We start from the raw sequence: 20,426 nt of genomic DNA on the forward strand, positions 1-20,426 counted from the left end.
CTTTAGAGTTTTAGGTTATATTAGGAATATTGATTAAGATAGTTTTGATTTTCTTTCCTTTTTAAGAGAGAGATAATAGGAGAAGGCACCTATATATGACCCCTTGAAAAAAAAAAAAAAAAAAAGAAGAAGAAGAAGAAAGAAAGAGCCAGCACCCGTAAAAATAGCATAATTTATATTTTTATTTGACCGTGTGAAAGGGGGTAGTGTCTAATTATGTTAGTGAAAAGCAATGAGCCACGTCCCCCATCCGCCCCGCCAGAATCATGCATTTACCACCTTTCTGAAATTCTGCTTGGAAGGTTTGTTGCCACAATACGTGCTTCGTGGCAAGCTTATGACTTTGTGATCTTGAGAAAAAAACCCAAAAAAAAAAAAAAAAAAAAAAAAAAGAAAGAAAAAAAAAAACTCACAATGGCTTTCAAATTTGTAATTTGTTCAGGCGAATCAAAATACATACAAAAATGCATCCGCAGGTTGAGAGAGTGCAAGACATTGCTTCAATATCCAAGGACGAAATCCCGGAGGAGTTCATTAGGTCAGAGAATGAGCAACAAGGAATCACGACTGTTCAAGGGAAAACCTTGGAGTGCCCTACTATTGATTTTAGCATCCATGACGACGTAAAGATCCTCAACCAAATCATCGAGGCGAGCCATGATGAATATATACATAAACCAAATGTAGTTCAACGCCCTAATTAATTTTGTAATGTATCATTGTACCTTACGACATCAAAGAATAATTAGCAAACACATATTATTGTCAACCCAATTTCATATCATGCAATTCTAACTACCAAATTCACAAGACATTCTAATTCAATTATTGCAGTCTGATATTTATCATCAATATTTCCCAGAACGATCTTTTGTTGTTTTGTATATATACAATCGACAACCCATCATCTAGCCCAATGATCAAATTAAATCTTTGTATTGAAATTGGGAAGATTCATGTCTCAGTTTCATCATTAGATGTAGTGATCTTCATTCTCGAAGAGGGCTAGGGTTTACGTCAAACACAACATATTCTATTTCCAATATCTAGCCACTGCTTTATGAGAATTTTCATATTCTCTAATTATTGCATAAGTAGCTTCTGTCTTTAGATTGTTGGAGCAATATTAAAAAAATATAAAAATAATAGAGGAATTTCAATGATAATAATCATAAAGAAAATCACAACATCAATAGTATGCAAGATTAATATAAACATCTAGAGAGAAAGTAAGAAAGACTGACAAACTTGGAGATTGAGGCTTGCATAAATGCAATCCTAAAGACGGAATTTCGCCCATACTCTTATGCTTGTAGTTCGGTGGGCGTCCGTCTCCCAGGATTTAACATTCTATAATCCAGAGTTGAAGCACTTCAATCTTCGAACTCTAGAGAACTTTATATATTCCGTACTATCAAAACACGACTCAAAATTTGACAAACGAAGAACAAGAAAACAAGCCCTATTTCTCTTGTTCTTCGTTTGTCAAAATTTGAGTCGTGTCTTGATAGTACGAAATATATAAAGTTCGCTAGAGTTCGAAGACTGAAGTGCTTTAATTTCGGATTATAGATTGTTGAATTTTGGGAGACGGATGTCTACCAAACTACAAGCACAAGAATAGGTGTGAAATTCTGTCTTTACGACATTGCATTTATGCAAGCCTCAATCACCAAGTTTGTCAGCCTTTCTTAATTTCTCTCTAGTTGTTTTTATTAATCTTGCATACTATTGATGTTGTGATTTTCTTTATGATTATTATCATTGAAATTCTTTTATTATTTTCATATTTTCTAATATTGCTCCAACATTCTAAAGACAGAAAATTTTTATTTGGAACAATTAGAAATATGAATGTATGAAATTTAATAGGGTAGAGATGTAGCGTTAACCCTATAGAGTGATTCTCATAAAACTGCGGTAATGATATTTACCTCTCGCTTGTGTCTGGATAGACATGAAGCGGTGCATAGGGTTTGCTTGGCTGTAATTTCTTGATGTTATTTGTTTTGTGTTTGATACGAAGAATGAGAGAAACAGAGTGGGAAAAGCCCATTTTCAATAGTAAGAATTAACTCTAATTTTCTATCATCTAATACCAATGATTTCATGAGTTTATATAGAACCAAAGTGCTACTTTTTAAAAAGATGTAACTTTTTATTTATAAATATACATTATTTGTCAAGGGGCTGCACCTAAACATGATCTTTCAACGAAATAGAATTAACACTATTTTTTTATATGAAAACTAATGAAAATGACTTGAAAATTTTGAGTTTTAATGATAAGGACAAAATAAAGGGTAAAATGAATAGTATCAGGTTTGACTTTTTGTGTAAAAATGTGATTTTTCATTAAAGTAAAAAGTACTGTGGGTTTTTCGTTAAAACTCCATTTTTTTTATTCAATTGTTAAAATTATATTTTTTTTAATATTTTATATTATAACATATAATTTCTAACAAACATATCACTAAACGTGAGGACAATAAACTCAACTTCTTGAGTAAGGAGACGATAGCGGTGGAAATGGAGACAAACGTCACTTCCTTTTTATGGGAATTGTGAGAGAGGGCAATTGAACTATCTAGCGCAAAAGGACAAGTTGTAAAGAAACTCAACCTATTGTGTAGAGAGATGATAGAGGTGGAAATGGAGGTAACGTCACTTCCCTTGTATGGGAATTGTGAGAGACAAGTTGAAAAGAAACTCAATATATTGTGAAGAGAGATGAGAGCGGTGGAAATGGAGACATCGTCACTTCCTTTTTATGGGAATTGTGAGAGAGGGCGGTTGAACTATCTAGCGAAAAGGAATGAGCCACGTCCTCTTCATGAATGCATCTTAACTTCTTCTGCCACATATGTAAGTATATATATACAACACTTCACGTAAAGTCTGTGTGACCATAACATCAGATACACAAAAGTCTAAAGCCCTTCAAATAGATTGTTCGCTACCTTTCTTTTTCTGTTTCTTTTTGGAGTTTCAGAAAATGGGAGTGGAGTCTGTGAAAAGAGAACGCGAAAGCAATGAGGGTACAATCCCAGCTGAGTTCATTAGGTCGGAGAACGAGCAACCGGGAATCACAACCGTTCTTGGGAAAGTCTTGGAAGTACCAACAATTGATTTCAGTGACCCTGATGAGGAAAAGCTCATCGTCCAAATTACTGAGGCCAGCTCCAACTGGGGCATGTACCAGATAGTGAACCACGACATTCCCAGCGAGGTCATAAGCAAATTGCAGGCTGTTGGGAAGGAGTTTTTTGAGCTTCCACAGGAGGAAAAGGAGGCTTATGCTAAGCCTCCGGACTCCGGCTCAATAGAAGGCTATGGGACAAAGCTCTTCAAGGAAATTTCTGAAGGCGGCATTACGAAGAAAGGGTGGGTGGACAATCTGTTCAATAAGATTTGGCCTCCATCTGTTATTAATTACCAGTTCTGGCCTAAGAACCCACCTTCTTACAGGTTAGTCACACTTTGTTTTGAGTGCCAATTACTATTATTTAGACATACAGAACTGCACATTCAGTGATCCACTCTTGCTGTCGTTCCAATTTTATCAAAATTGCATAGAACGACACTCTTTAAATGTGGTTTACATATATCTTATTCTTTTAGTTTGGGTTTTGTATATTTTTTCTGTGATAATTTTTTCATTTCGTGGTCGTTTTTTGATGTTCTTTTTTCCAACGTTATTAATTATTATTTTTTGACGAATTTTCCAAGGTTATTTGTCACAGCCCGTTCCAAAATATTACATTCGTGGCTGTGAATGGACGAAATTGCCCTTAAGAAATACTAAGTATGTGAAGCTCAAGTTGATAATTATCTAGCTTCCTAAGTTTTGAAAATAAAATGGAATTTAATAAGGATGGAACTTAGATTTTTAGGTTAAAATTTTGTGGTTTGGAGTTGGGGATTGGAAAAGGACCACGTGGGATCCCCATTCCTTATTTCCCTCCCTAAAACCCGTAACTCCTTCTCTCTCTTTTTCTTCTTTCATCTCAGAAAACTCTCTCACTCTCTCTCTTACTCTCGAACATACGGACTCACACACAACCTCAATCAAACCTCCACGAACGTCCAATTTAAGACTACCATCGTGATCCTGAGGACTTCACGAACACGGGGATACCAAATTCAGGTGAGTTTCATTTCGAAAAACCCTAGTTTTTAAAGCCCCGTGAAATGGCACTGTTCATGATCTTCTAAATGACTACGTTTTAGGCTAAAACAAGCTCACAGTGAGCTTAAGGAGGTCACGAGGAGTCTCGGAGTGCCTCGTTTGAACAAAATGGACGTCGGGATCACGTGGTTCATCTTTGGCCGGTTTTCTTGGAATTTTTCCGGTAAGATTTCCTGGTTTTTAGAGCTTTAAAGTAGTATATTGTGATTCTACATGTTTGGGGCTTCAATTTGATATATTATACGAAGAAAATGGTTGAGAAACGAAGGAGAACGAAGCATTTGAAAATTCCCCAGTTTTCCGGTCACCGGAAAAACCAGTCCGGCGACCCAAGGAAGAAGAAGGTGCGCGTGGGGGCGCGTGGACCCGTGCCTTCCTTGGCGCGTGGGGGCGCGTGCTACAGTAAAAATTATTTTAAAAATATGCCGACGTCCGTGACGTCGAGTAGATCACTGTGGTATATTCATATACCCAAATTGAGCACCGTATGAGAAAGTTATTAAGGATTGTTGGTTAGGTGTTCAAATAACGTTTTATAGTTTTTGCATTTAGGTGAAAATATGAATTGACGATCCGACCGTTGGATCATCACCAAAATTTGATACGTTGCAATACGTAATGTTTGAGGATTATTGGAACTTACGGATTGGGAATACAAGTTACGGATCTTCCGGAATTGGAGTTGTAAGTTCATAAAATAAAATGTTAACCGTCACTTAGTTTTGTTAATTGACGGAGATCCGACCGTTGGATGGTGATGAAATTTTAGGATGTTATCCTAGAGATATTGTGGACCTCTGGAAGTTATGGATTTAAAATCTGAGTGGTGGATCTTCCGGATCGAACTACGTAGTGACGTATTTTATATAAGTTATATATTCTATCGATATGAATTCTGAGGTTGGAATTGATTATTGTTTTAGGCGCCGATCGTCATGACGCCTTGGCGTATTGTGCTAGGGAGTTGTAGGGCGAACTCCATGTGAGTGGGCAGTTTTGTTTTCCGTATACATATATACTTACCGTTTTCCCAGAAATTGAAAATGCATGAAATTATGCTTTAAATGCAATGTATAAAATTATATGAAAAGTATATTGAGATGTGAATTGAGATGCCATGCATAAAATTATATGCAAAGTATATAGAAATGTGAATCGAATTGCCATGCATGAAATGATATGAAAAGTATGAATTGAGATATGATGCATATGAATGAATGGTGCGGCGGACGCACAGGTGAGTATCAGGTGAGTATTTAATTACTGTTATGATGATGTTGATGTATATTGAGCTCAAATCCTGCACCATAGTTTAGTGCTTATAGTATTCACCGCATCGCACGCTCGCCTTGGATCCAAGTAGATGCTGGTCGCACAGTCCACGCGGAGTGGGTGCGACGGGCCAGTCGAAGAGTGTTAGTGAGATTTCGACTGGTGGGTGACCTTAGATTATGTGCACAGATGATTGATGAGAAAGCACTAGAGCGTAACTTATGTGCAGAAGGCCGTACAGGTCACAGAGGTGACTCCGGCAGAGTGATAGTGATAGATTTTGAGCTCTAGGTTCAACCGTACAGGGCTATTAGAGGGCCTCCGGTTGATTACTTTCTTGCACCTGATATGATTATTGTTGATGCATCCATACTTAACTGTTGAATTAGACATGGCATGGCATGATTGATAAAGAAAATGTTGAGATAGTAAAAATGAAGTTTTGAGAATATATATGTATATTTATATTTTACATTTCTGGGAAAGTAACCAGGTTTTACGGAGAGGGGTTACAACGTTTTGAGAAATGTTTGGATTTGGAAAAGAATTGTTTTACTGACCCACTCAATTTTGGTTTTGCGCCCCTCCAGGTTCAGGAATCACAAAGGTGTGGTGACTACGAGGAATTCGACGGTGTTCTGACAGAATGGACAAAATTAGGACTCACCTTCGGGTGTATCAACTTATAAATTGTATCTTAAAGCTTCTGTACTGTGCAAATGGTTATGTCACTTTCACGTGACGGCCAGCATGCCCTCCTTCGGGACGGGGTGTGTCAGTTGGTATCAGAGCATGGTTGCAATCTTGGACATTTTGAGAAGTTCTAGTGAATTCTGTCAGAACTACACCGCCTCGTAGCAAGCCACTTAGTTAGAGGAATTTAGTCTCCCTAATATAGGGGTTTAGGGGAAACTATTATTATGGTGATTCAGTATATTATCAAAATGGACATTTTAAGACGGGTTATGAGTTGAATTTGAATCACCTTATGAAATGATGAACCTGAGGGAGCGAAGTAACGGTTTAACCATTTGGAAAAGATGTTTCAGATTATGCAAGTCAAAGGAAATTTCCTTCTGACAAGGGGTCGAGACGACTACCTGGTTTTGGGTATGAATTTATATCCTGGTGGAAACAGGATTGTTATTTGTTGTCACCAGAGGAATCAGCCGATTTAAAATTGTTTAAGGACTTGTTTAAGGAAAAGTTTATCCCTCCGGCATTTATCGATGGTAGTAAACAAGAGTTTACAAATATGAGACAAGGAAGGTGATGATCGAGGGATATTATAGAAAGTTTTCAGACTTGCCTCGTTCCATCCAGATATTGTTGTTAATTTGGTGGAGGTGTTATGTTGTTTTAAGCTGGGTGGCAAAAAGGGAAGTGGTATTTTGGGTGACCACTATCCATTATACTTCTTACCAGGAATATACGAGATGCTGTTGAGTCTTGAGGACTCTGAGAACATGAGCAACGAGAATAAAGAAGAATAAGAAATGAATGGGAATTAAAAAAAGACGATAAAGTTAATGATTCGTCATATCAAGGATATAGAAAGATTTAGAGCTTCGAAAGAAGTGAAGCTAGAGTTAATTCTTCCAGCTGAGGTTTTAATGTCGCTGGTCAGAATAAAAGTGATGGATATACTGGTAATCCCAGATATTTGAGACAAGGTGTCTCGAGTAAAGGAAATGTACTTTGTGCAGCAGGTACAAAATTAACACTTTGGGAAGTGTGAAATTAATGAATGTGTTTATGTGAACAGAGGGGACACAGAATTGTGAATCGTCCCTAGAATCAGTTGTACTCAACAATTTTCCATGATATCATAGTGTCGATTCAGCAGAGTTATGGATTTAGTAGTTTGGTCGGATTGACCGTGAGTACAGAGAGATTTGATGAGTTATATGTTCAGCCGTACAGACCATGAGAAATGGATTCGATTAACGCATGAGAAATTGGTGAGTTATAGGCTCGGCCGTACCGACCACGCGGAGTGGATCCGGCCGACGTATTATTGAGATAAGAGTTGAATCAGCTGTATTGGTCATTCTAGTTGACTTCGGCTGATATATTTCTTATTATGTATGTTATTACCTAGAGAGTAGTAATTAATTGTAGTTGAGACGAGTGTATGTATTTTGCATTGAGTAACAAAATAGTATTATTATATCTTTGAGAGTGGTTGCCTACTTATCGAGACAACGATGATTTATCAGTATTGCGGGCTGCAGACCGTAATATTAATAACTTATTCGTGGATTCGTTAAGTAAGTAACCCGGTAGATTATTTTATGTTAGTATTGTACTTATTTAGAATGCTTAATAATAATAGAATATATATTGTATCAGTTAATTCTGTTCCATTAGATTGGTTGGTTATAATTGTGACAAGACGGAATGTTACGGGAAACCAGTACTTTCCATCGATCTGGATGACCAGAGATTACTTTTGTAAGTATGCAAAGTGGATTGAGTCAGGCCGTTATTTATGCTGTGAGAGCAAAGAGATTGTTTTCGAAAGGCTGTCAAAAATACTTAGCTCATGTGGTACTAAAGGATGTTGCTCGGAGAAATGTGAAAAATGAAAAAGGGGTTAGACTTTTCTTGATGTCTTCCCTGAAAGTATACCTGGATTGTCTTCAGGCAGAGATATGAGGTTCATTATTGAATTGTGACCAGGTATAAATTTATATTGGAGATTGGTTCAGGATGAGTTAAGGGAATTGGAAATTCAGTTGAAAGAATTGGTTGATAAAAGTTTTATTCAACCTAGTACAACGCTTTGGGGGAGCCCCAGTTCGTTGGTGAGGAAGAAAATGGATTTTAAGGCTATCCATTGATTATAGACAATGGAGTCGGGTAACGATTGAGAACCGTTATCCATGGTGATGTACTGATGTTTATTTAACCAGCTCAGAAGTAATTGCGAAGATTCAAATATTGAATTGAGATCTGGTTACTACCAATTGAATATTATAAGTGACGTTGATCATAAGATGGTTTTCTGGACTTGTTATAGTCTTTATGAAGTTTGGTGATGCTATATGGATACTCATGCTGTTTTATGAGTTGATGGATGAAGTATTCCAATAATGCCTTGATAGATTGATATCATTTTTCATTGACGATATTCTGGTATACTCTAAGCCAGAGCAGAGCATGTAAATGTATTAAGTCGATGAAGCAAAGATTAAGAGAACGTTGGTTGTATGCTAAGTTTAGCAAATGCTAATGTTGGATGAATCAAGCAGCATTTCTGAGATTTGTTATATATTCTTAAGGTATTCAAGTGAATCCTTAAAAGATAGCAGAAATTAAAAATTTGGAACAACCACAAGCCATAATTGAGATTCGGAATTTCTTACCTTACCAGGCTATCTTGGATGGTTGTGAAAGATTTTTCAGTCATTGCTTTGTCATTGACGAGACTGTTGAGAAAAGAGGTTATGTATGAGTGGGAAGGAAATTGTGAGCAAAGGATTCAACAACTGAAGTATTTCCTCACTCATGCACGTATTTTAGTATTCCTAGAAGATAGCGGTAATTATTGATTTATGATGATATTACATTAAATGTTCTTGGATATGTATTAATGCAAATGTTAGGGTGATTGCATATGTTTCATGACAAATGGAACCTCATAAGATGAATTACCCTATTGGTGATTTGGAAGTCACGATTATCATCCTTGCTGTGAAGTTATGGAGACATTATATGTTGATAAGAATGCAAGATTTTACAAATCAAAAGAGTCTCCAATATTTGTTTACTCGGAAGGATTTTGATATGAGGCAACAAAGGTGGATTGAATTACTTAGTGATTATGATTGTACGATCAGGGTGATCGTGAATTGTTGTAGTTGAAGCACTTGATAAGAAGACTACAGTAAGAATTAATGCTTGGTACGCTTGCCAAGATTATCTTCTTGTGGATTGGAAATCAACTGAAGTAAAGTTGAGAATTGGAGATCGAGAAGAAACTCTACTTGCTAATTTTCAAGTTAGGCATTTTTGGTAAGGTCGTACTCGATACTCAAATGCTTGACAAAGAAATTTAAGAATTAACCAAGGCAAGGAAAGAAGGGGAAAAAGAAAGATTCGATCACGAAGGAGTTTTAGTAGGCCCTGAGACTATGAATGAGTCTCCTCAAAGTATTCAGGTGATTAAGTTAACCTGAAAGTAACCAGGAATGGCAAAAGAGAGTAACAGATGGATATGTCACTAATCGAGTGTATAAGGTAGATGGTTTTATATTTTCGAAATTTTCACCTTAGGAAAGTATGATTCGGTCCGGAAAGGAAGGCAAGTTAAATCCTAAGTACATCGGACTTTAAGTGATCATCGAAAGGTTGGTGAAGTTGCTTACAGATTTGAATGGCTTCCAGAGTTGTCGTAAGTGCATGATGTGTTTCATGGTTTCATATTTTTGGAATTTCACCACGAACAGAAATGGTGAGAATTGGAAAGAAAGACAAGATAAGTCTTAAACACATCAGACCGTTTTGATCATTAAAAGAATCGATGAAGTTGCACATAAGTTTGTGATGCCTTCAAAATTGGCTAAGGTGCATAATGTATTATATTTCGATGCGTTGTCACTAGGTGGTAGAGTCGTCACATGAGATTCTGGTGCAACTATTGAGAATTAAATTGGATTCGACTTGTTAAGGAACCAAGGACGACTTTGGATTGGAAAAAGAAGGTCCTGAGAATTAAGACAAAGTAAGTGGTAAAAGCTTTGTGAAGGAAATCATTCAGTAGAAAATTATGTGGGAGAAAGAGAATCGGATGAGAGAGATTTACCCGAAGCTATTGTTGGAGTATGGTTGATTTAGTTGGTTGCTGGAATTTCGGGGACAAAATTCTATAAGGAGGGGAGATTGTCACAGCCCGTTCCAAAATATTACATTCGTGGCTGTGAATGGACGAAATTGCCCTTAAGAAATACTAAGTATGTGAAGCTCAAGTTGATAATTATCTAGGTTCCTAAGTTTTGAAAATAAAATGGAATTTAATAAGGATGGAACTTAGATTTTTAGGTTAAAATTTTGTGGTTTGGAGTATGGGTGGGCACGGGCCGGGCCGGGCCCAAATTTGAAGGGACCGGACCGGACCCGTTTTAAAATACACCGGGGCGGGCCGAGCCGGGTAGAAGGATTCTAAGATTTGGAACCGGACCTAACCCGACCCGTTTAAAACGGGCCGGTTCGGGACGGGTTCACGGGTCCAAGACGGACGTCTTTGTTTCTTCTGCAAATCCATTACAAATCCACCTTTTTTCTTCCTCCCAATTTCGAATGGACCACCTCTTCTACAACAATAAAAATTCATCCAAATCCACCCTTTCTCTTCCCAATTTCGAATGACCGCCATAACCTCCGGAAAAAAAAACCCAGAAAACCCAAAATCGCAAAATCCCAATCCATATCATAAAAACCCAAAATCGGCAAATCTATGTCGGCTAGGCTTAATCTTCAAACCAGAAGCTTCTGGAAGTTCGGTGATGATGAAGGATGAACGGCAAATAGAGCTGGGTTTGAGAGAGATGAGAGAACGAGTCAGGGAAAGTGAGAGTGGTTTCGTCGACGGCAGCGATGGTCTCGGTGACTTCTGTGAGAGTGGTTTCGTCGAGGAGGAGAAGAGTGGGTGGGAGGGAGTCTCAAGGCGAGCGGGACAACAGTGGGACTGGAGTCTTCTGGACAGTACCATTTAATCCTGAGGCTGGGTTGGGTCTCGAGGCGAGACTTTAAACATTTGAGAGAGACGGAGGGATATCTGCTGCTGCGGCATACAGCTTCACTGCATGTGGAGCTCTGTTTTCAGTGTTTGTACAGATGGGTACTTTGCTCTTTACGGAAAATGGGTAAGGGTATGATGGAAAGAAAGGTGCAATTTGACATGCGTATTTGGAAGGGTACATGTGGAATATGATAGTAGGGGATGGGGTTCGGTAAAGGCAGTGGATAAGATCGGACAAGTGGGAGGACGTGGAAAAGGTGTTGATGACTTAAATTAGAAACGGGCCTTCGGGGCCCCGTTGTTCTAAATATTAGGACCCGGCCCGCCCCTTACATACCATCGTCCCCGCCCCGCCCCGCCCCGTTTAGTATTCAAAAAATTTGGAACCGCCTATTACCCGCCCCGAACCTGCATTACCCGCCCCGACCCGCGGTTCCTATACCCGTTTGCCCACCCCTAGTTTGGAGTTGGGGATTGGAAAAGGACCACGTGGGATCCCCATTCCTTATTTCCCTCCCTAAAACCCGTAACTCCTTCTCTCTCTTTTTCTTCTTTCATCTCAGAAAACTCTCTCACTCTCTCTCTTACTCTCGAACATACGGACTCACACACAACCTCAATCAAACCTCCACGAACGTCCAATTTAAGACTACCATCGTGATCCTGAGGACTTCACGAACACGGGGATACCAAATGGCACTGTTCATTTCGAAAAACCCTAGTTTTTAAAGCCCCGTGAAATGGCACTGTTCATGATCTTCTAAATGACTACGTTTTAGGCTAAAACAAGCTCACAGTGAGCTTAAGGAGGTCACGAGGAGGCTCGGAGTGCCTCGTTTGAACAAAATGGACGTCGGGATCACGTGGTTCATCTTTGGCCGGTTTTCTTGGAATTTTTCCGGTGCGATTTCCTGGTTTTTAGAGCTTTAAAGTAGTATATTGTGATTCTACATGTTTGGGGCTTCAATTTGATATATTATACGAAGAAAATGGTTGAGAAACGAAGGAGAACGAAGCATTTGAAAATTCCCCAGTTTTCCGGTCACCGGAAAAACCAGTCCGGCGACCCAAGGAAGAAGAAGGTGCGCGTGGGGGCGCGTGGACCCGTGCCTTCCTTGGCGCGTGGAGGCGCGTGCTACACTAAAAAATTATTTTAAAAATATGTCGACGTCCGTGACGTCGAGTAGATCACTGTGGTATATTCATATACCCAAATTGAGCACCGTATGAGAAAGTTATTAAGGATTGTTGGTTAGGTGTTCAAATAACGTTTTATAGTTTTTGCATTTAGGTGAAAATATGAATTGACGATCCGACCGTTGGATCATCACCAAAATTTGATACGTTGCAATACGTAATGTTTGAGGATTATTGGAACTTACGGATTGGGAATACAAGTTACGGATCTTCCGGAATTGGAGTTGTAAGTTCATAAAATAAAATGTTAACCGTCACTTAGTTTTGTTAATTGACGGAGATCCGACCGTTGGATGGTGATGAAATTTTAGGATGTTATCCTAGAGATATTGTGGACCTCTGGAAGTTATGGATTTAAAATCTGAGTGGTGGATCTTCCGGATCGAACTACGTAGTGACGTATTTTATATAAGTTATATATTCTATCGATATGAATTCTGAGGTTGGAATTGATTATTGTTTTAGGCGCCGATCGTCATGACGCCTTGGCGTATTGTGCTAGGGAGTTGTAGGGCGAACTCCATGTGAGTGGGCAGTTTTGTTTTCCGTATACATATATACTTACCGTTTTCCCAGAAATTGAGATGTGAATTGAGATGCCATGCATAAAATTATATGCAAAGTATATAGAAATGTGAATCGAATTGCCATGCATGAAATGATATGAAAAGTATGAATTGAGATATGATGCATATGAATGAATGGTGCGGCGGACGCACAGGTGAGTATCAGGTGAGTATTTAATTACTGTTATGATGATGTTGATGTATATTGAGCTCAAATCCTGCACCATAGTTTAGTGCTTATAGTATTCACCGCATCGCACGCTCGCCTTGGATCCAAGTAGATGCTGGTCGCACAGTCCACGCGGAGTGGGTGCGACGGGCCAGTCGAAGAGTGTTAGTGAGATTTCGACTGGTGGGTGACCTTAGATTATGTGCACAGATGATTGATGAGAAAGCACTAGAGCGTAACTTATGTGCAGAAGGCCGTACAGGTCACAGAGGTGACTCCGGCAGAGTGATAGTGATAGATTTTGAGCTCTAGGTTCAACCGTACAGGGCTATTAGAGGGCCTCCGGTTGATTACTTTCTTGCACCTGATATGATTATTGTTGATGCATCCATACTTAACTGTTGAATTAGACATGGCATGGCATGATTGATAAAGAAAATGTTGAGATAGTAAAAATGAAGTTTTGAGAATATATATGTATATTTATATTTTACATTTCTGGGAAAGTATACAGGTTTTACGGAGAGGGGTTACAACGTTTTGAGAAATGTTTGGATTTGGAAAAGAATTGTTTTACTGACCCACTCAATTTTGGTTTTGCGCCCCTCCAGGTTCAGGAATCACAAAGGTGTGGTGACTACGAGGAAGTCGACGGTGTTCTGACAGAATGGACAAAATTAGGACTCACCTTCGGGTGTATCAACTTATAAATTGTATCTTAAAGCTTCCGTACTGTGCAAATGGTTACGTCACTCTCACGTGACGGTCAGCATGCCCTCCTTCGGGACGGGGTGTGTCATTATTATTTATGAAAACTTATACATATAATTAAGAATAATATTGCAAGTGGCCCACTATTAAAGTGGAGAAAAATAGTGTTTGCTCATACATTGCGGTGCTTGTTCGACTTTTTAATTTTATATTTAATCTAACATATATATCATTTAACAAAAAAAATTAAGAATAAAATATTGGTGTCAAATATGTAATATTAATGTCACTTAGTAAATGAGAGGTCTTATAATTAGCACTTTTAATTCTTATTTGACACTTTAAATTTTTTATAATTTAAAAAAAAAAAACTTGTGAGAAGTATATAATAAGATTTTTTTTTCTTTTTATTTTTTTGTCAAAGAAGAATATGATTTTTGAAATACTAATAACAATTCTAAAAAAGAATATATATATATATATATATAATATAATTTATGATTTGTTTGGAAGTACTTATAAAATAACTTAAAACTATTTCGGTGAAATAAATTTTGGATTATAAGTGTTTTTTGATAGGTTTTGGATTATATGTGCTTTTTGATAGAATCATCAATGCTTTTATCAGGAAGTATATAAAATTATTTTTTAAGAATTTACTTGAATTTTTACTAAGAATTGATTTAAAAAAATATTTTCACAAAAAATACTTTAGTCATTTCAAAACATTTTTATACGAGCCCTTATTGCTACATTTGAATTGTGATTATATATTAAGCAACAAGAAAATTTCAATTAATCAAGAGTCATTGTTCATTGAAATACACCGTGGTCGTTATCGAAAAATGTATGTATTTACATTATTAATTAGTAAGATAAATTATATTTTATCTTTTTACATTTGAGATTACAATTGTATACAACATATTTAAAATATTTCTATTTCATACCAAAAGAATTATTTCATTTCAATTTCATACTTCTGTCATAATTTCTTTTAAGTTCTCAGTTATTTGCCCATTAGGATACCACGGGCCCCATAAAATTTGTCACATGGATAAAAGTTGAGAAAAAAAAGAAGAAAATAGTATGGTAAAAATATTTTTTTAAACTTAAAAAAACGAAAAAAACAAAAATTCATCTTCTCGAGCAAGTTTCTGCCGTTCATCCTCACCCTTGTTCCCCCCTCCGTCTGTCCCCCTCCCTTCACCTTCACCACCAAAACCACAATTGAGAACCCAACTCAAGTCCAAAAACCCCAATTGAAAAGCTTGCCTCAAGTCGCTGAAATCACACAGCCTGCAAATCCAAAGCTCCTCCAAAACCTTGAAACCCACCCCAAATTTCCAATGTAAATTAAGAAATTAAGGAAATGTATTCAATTGAGATTTGGAGGGATTTTAATTCTTTTAATGAATTCAGAAGTATTCAATTATGATTTTAAGCGATTCTCTAAAATTTAAGATGTATTCAATTAGAATTTTAAGATAATTTATTAAAATCTTTAAAAATTTAGGTGTATTCAATTAGGATTTTAAAAAAGTTTATAACTTTCAGTGTATTCAATGATAAATTGATTTTAAAGAATTTGAGAAAGATGTGGAAATAGAAGGAATTTGAAATATTTCGTAGTATATTTTAAACATCTCCAAATCTCACATCTCCCTTGAGATTTTATAAAGAATTTAATCAAAATTTTATATGAAATTTCTATAAATTAATTAAACTCAATAAAAATTTATGGATTTATAAATTCATAAAGTCTCTCAAAATTGAATACACCCTTAAGAAAGATATATGGTGATTCTGATTTCTGAATTTCTGATTGATGAATTTACGGCGAAGTGAAGCTGGCGATTTCTAAACCGACGAGCGAGTCAACTCAGTGAGCAAAGCGAAGATGCGAGCAAGCCAACTCTGAACGAGTTGACCATCAAAGGCTACCTGCATGTCATGATTAGCAGTAGATCCATCAGTGGTGTCTTCAATTTCTTTTTTCTTCCAAGTCCTGCCTGCCCACATCCCGCTCCAGATCCGTCGATCTCCATCTAAGAAGCCAAAAACTGAAAAAGTTCCCAAAATTTTCCTGCACATTTTCTCTCATTTTTCCTCTAACCACACACATCATGTTATCTTTCCCAAACAATATCTAGACCCTAATCTACCCATTTCACTTCAAATACTCTAATCCCAGCAAAACCAAGAAACCAAAAACTAAAAAATCGAAAATTTCCAATTGAGGAAAACGCTGAGGTTGGGGGCGGGGTCCTGCATTTGCAGAAGTTTGGGTGGGAATGGCGGTGAAGTGAAAGATTTCGAGGTCTTTTTTTTTTTTTTTTTTTTTAATCCTTTTCTACTTTTTAAGTTTTAATCATAAATATTTTTTTAATTAAATAATTTTATAGTTGTTTGACCATGTAGTATAAGTTTGTCAGTCACATCAACACAAATATGAAATTTATATTTACCATGTTATCATTTAATGGTGAACTTAACAGATTTTTTAACAGTTGTATGAAATTAAAATGAAATAACAGTATATGTATGATATTAAAAAGTTTTAAAGATATTATATGAGGTTGCAATTGCATCCAAATCCAAGAGTGCAAAATGTAATTTACCCTAAATGGTAAGTAAGGAAGTCAGAGGAAAAAATGGAAAGAGGTAGAAAGTAAATAACTAAAATGGAAATAAAAATTAACAATGCAAAAGAGTAAAATTTAGAGTTCAATTGTCTAATGGACCACAACATACCATCACTTTCGTTTTTATGATCACAAAACAAAACCATTTTCAAACTAGCACAGGCATTGACGTACTGATACTGATACGAGAGGAACGCCTGGCTTGCTTTGAGGCCTGACTTATCTACATGCCCAATTTTATTTTGTACATATATTTTTCAATTTTATTTTGTACATATATTTTTCAATTTTCAATCGTTGGATTAAATATAATAAAGAGAATTAAAAGACATAAATTAATAAAAAGCACGTACAAGATTAAATTGGTGAGTAAATAGTGCAACCCTTGAAAAAATTATTAGCAAAAATATGAAGTTGTTATTTGCTTTATTACTGCAAAAATATACATCATAGCAGTTCCAGCATGGTGGAGGCCCCCTAGGGCTATCCACCTAGTGAACAATAACCGTCCTTAATCAACAGTAATTGTCTTTTGCATCTTCACCCCTACACTTGAATAGCCCTGACAATAGGCAATAAAATAATAGTATTTTATTCATTTATAAAATAATACAAAATATTTTACTTTCTTCATTTTCCCGGAAAATATTTTTCTTTCTTTCAATTCTCCACAAAAATCCCACTTCTGGGTTTTCTTTCCCATTCACTTAATTCCCCCACCAAGCTCAGAGCTCTTAGTCCTTCATCTCCAATCAAACCCTCTCCTTCTTGCCGTCAAGATCCCTTTCCAAGTTCTATTCCCCCACCTCCTTGCCTTCCAAGCCTCTCTCCTTCTCCCCAACCGCCGCCGCCGCAACTCACCGGGTCAAATCAGTCTCTGACTCGACCGACCCAGTCCCAAACCCTCTACGAGATGATGTCCGACGACCAGAACCAAGACTCCAGGCTCCTCTCGGACCAGAAAATCCATGAGAAAATCCTTGCATCTTCACTCTGACGTCAGCGTGCATCACCTCCACCTCGGGCTCTCAGGCTGGCAACTCCTGCCGGGCCTTTCCTTCGGGGCCGCTTGGGCTCCATCGCCAGCACACGCTGGACCTCCCCACTCGGGCTCTCTAGCCCTGTTCCGCAGCCTATCCCTCGAGCACGAGCTCCGGCTGGAGCTACTCTCAAAAGTGGAAAGAAAAAGAGTTAAACCATGTTTTCTTCTTTGACACACATCATTCTGAGTTCAAGCCATTTTTCGTCATATCCGTCTAAATAATGCAAAATATTGCTTATAATAATATATAAATAAAGCTGAGCACTACCAAATCCCATTTTATATACATGGATACTTAAAATCTCGTTTCAACGAAGAAAATACAAACTCACTCTAGGCTGGACTAACTTTACACTACAATTGGAAGTTTCTCCTTTCTTCTTCTATTTGTGTAATTAAGTGTTTCTCAATAACATTATTAGTAGTTAGAAGGATTGAGTTAATTATGTAGAAAAAAGGAAAAGTATTTTAAAAAAGTGTTTCTCAATAACATTAATAATTAACTATTTTAAATTTGATGAGGTGCAGGGAAGCTAATAAGGAGTATGCTAAGCATATGCACAAGGTGGTGGAAAAACTGTTTAGGCTGCTATCTTTAGGGTTAGGGCTTGAAGGACAAGAGTTAAGGAAGGCTGTTGGTGGTGATAGCTTGGAGTACCTTCTCAAAATTAACTACTACCCACCATGTCCTCGCCCTGATCTTGCCCTTGGAGTGGTGGCTCACACCGACATGTCCACCGTCACCATTCGTCCCCAACGATGTTCAGGGCCTCCAGGCTTGCAAAGATGGCCGGTGGTATGACGTTAAGTACATCCCTAATGCCCTTGTCATCCACATTGGTGATCAGATGGAGGTACGTATTTATAAACTACTTACGGTAACCCACCTAATCATTATATGCATGTTGCTCCTTCATATTAAATAAAAAATAATTAACACTTTCAGCCCGTCATTTAATACTACACTTTAGGATTATTCATTCACTTATAAGTAAAAGATCTTAAATTTAAATGTCATAAATGACGATTTTCATACTGATTTATTCCTCCACTATTAGTGTATAAATATATCATTGTATAAAAGATACACCTTCAATCCATAATCTAAAGAAGTTTTAGGCTTCTAATTTTAAAACCAAAATAAAGTTCATATGCAGAAAAGTGGAAGATAAAATATTTAGTGTTACGCAACACCTTTTATAAATACAAGTTAGAAGACCATCATGTATTACAGTGCTCCTACATTATTGTAGTTAATGGTCCCAAAATTTGAGAAATTTTTTAGTATGCTCAAAATATGATTCAATACATCAACTATTATAATATAAATGATTAAATTTTTTTTTTCAAGTTTCAAAGTACTTTGTATTATGATATTTTATATATTGAGCCTTGTTTTCAGCGCAATGAAAACTCACCATCAACCCTCCTTTTCTAATCACTAAATTAATTGTGCAGATAATGAGCAATGGAAAGTACAAGAGTGTCCTACACAGGACCACTGTGAACAAGGATAAGACAAGAATCTCATGGCCTGTGTTCTTGGAGCCGCCAGCAGACCACGTTGTTGGTCCTCATCCACAGCTTGTGAACGCCGTTAATCCACCAAAGTACAAGACCAAGAAGTACGGCGACTATGTTTACTGTAAGATTAACAAGCTTCCCCAATAAATAAACAATAAGCACCAAAATAAATAAAATTATGAAGTGGGTGGTTTTGTTTTTTTTTCTTTTCCTTTTTTGTTTGTTGGTGTTGTGAGTGGTGTGTACCTTATTAATATGAAATAATTGTTTGAATGTGTGTTGCGGGTTCAAACAATTTCTTGACCTTTTATGGCATGTTTACTAAACGGGAATGGAAAGAAACGGAATCGTATTCCTGAAGCATTCTGGTGTTTATTAACATGTAGGGAATGAAAAAGTAAGTGGGACCCACTTAAAATCAGGAATCGAATTCCTTAATCTTCCGGAATTCAATTACCTACATGTAGGTGGTAATTGAATTCCCGAAGGAAGCCTCCTTTTGGAATCAAACATTTATACCCAAAATACCCTTGTACCTTCCACCAGTAGCGCACCTTATCCTTTGTTTCTCCTTCGCCGACTCCTTACACCTTGACCACCACCACGACACTGAACTTACATATACCAACAAGAACGCCAAAATTGATTTGACTCATCCGCCGGGTCGACCATTCAATCTCGTCCATTAGCGACCATAGTGGGTTTTTGCTTTCTGTTTGTCCACATCCATTCTCCACTGACCCATCTTGACCCACACACAACCCATTGTAGCACTTTCCCAGCACAACCCACCTTATATATGACAATAAGATCTGGTAACAATTCTATCTTGTATTTTATGTATGATTTGGTGAAGACAAAGGTCAAATTTGGTGGAATAGGGATTGGGCGTCAGGACTGCAGGGTGAATTAGGAAGTACAATGCGAGTTGGTATTGGCGGATGAGGTGCTTTGGTGGAAGAGCTAGTGAGATGCAGACGAAACAGAGGGTTGGTAACGATAGAAGGAGTTTGTGTGTGGTGGCGACGGCTGCATAACGAGGGCTGGTATCGGCACAGAGAGAAACTGATGGCCCTTTTGTTCTGGCTGGCCCTATTTTGGAGTGTTTCAATCCAATATATATATATATATATATATTACTTGGCACAAGGATATTTTAGTAATCACATTAATTTTCATTCCGATAATGTGCATTAGTAAACATTTTATATCATTCATATTCCGATTCCATAAAGTTTTAGTAAACAACTTTGATAAGAATCTAATTCTGATTCCACCTCATTCCAATTCCTCCTCAATTCAATATCCTTCATTTTGATTACAGATTAGTAAACGCGCCCTTACTGTTAATCAATGTAAGATTTTGCT

The 20,426-nt window shown here is 37.2% G+C and overlaps 2 long non-coding RNA genes and 1 pseudogene across 2 annotated transcripts; all 3 read left to right on the plus strand.

Moving 5' to 3' along the window:
• Nucleotides 1–201: 201 nt before the first annotated feature.
• On the plus strand, nucleotides 202–19,331 carry LOC126633343 (flavonol synthase/flavanone 3-hydroxylase-like; annotated as a pseudogene).
• LOC126633346 (uncharacterized) lies at nucleotides 6,119–8,053 on the plus strand. The gene is made up of 2 exons (XR_007627030.1): nucleotides 6,119–7,370; nucleotides 7,434–8,053. It is a non-coding gene; the product is annotated as an uncharacterized LOC126633346 (long non-coding RNA).
• Nucleotides 12,338–13,942, plus strand: LOC126633347 (uncharacterized). Its single transcript, XR_007627031.1, has 2 exons — nucleotides 12,338–12,925; nucleotides 13,748–13,942. It is a non-coding gene; the product is annotated as an uncharacterized LOC126633347 (long non-coding RNA).
• Nucleotides 19,332–20,426: the final 1,095 nt, after the last annotated feature.

This window comes from Malus sylvestris, chromosome 8 (assembly GCF_916048215.2).
Source record: "Malus sylvestris chromosome 8, drMalSylv7.2, whole genome shotgun sequence".
NCBI classification, from domain to species: domain Eukaryota; kingdom Viridiplantae; phylum Streptophyta; class Magnoliopsida; order Rosales; family Rosaceae; genus Malus; species Malus sylvestris.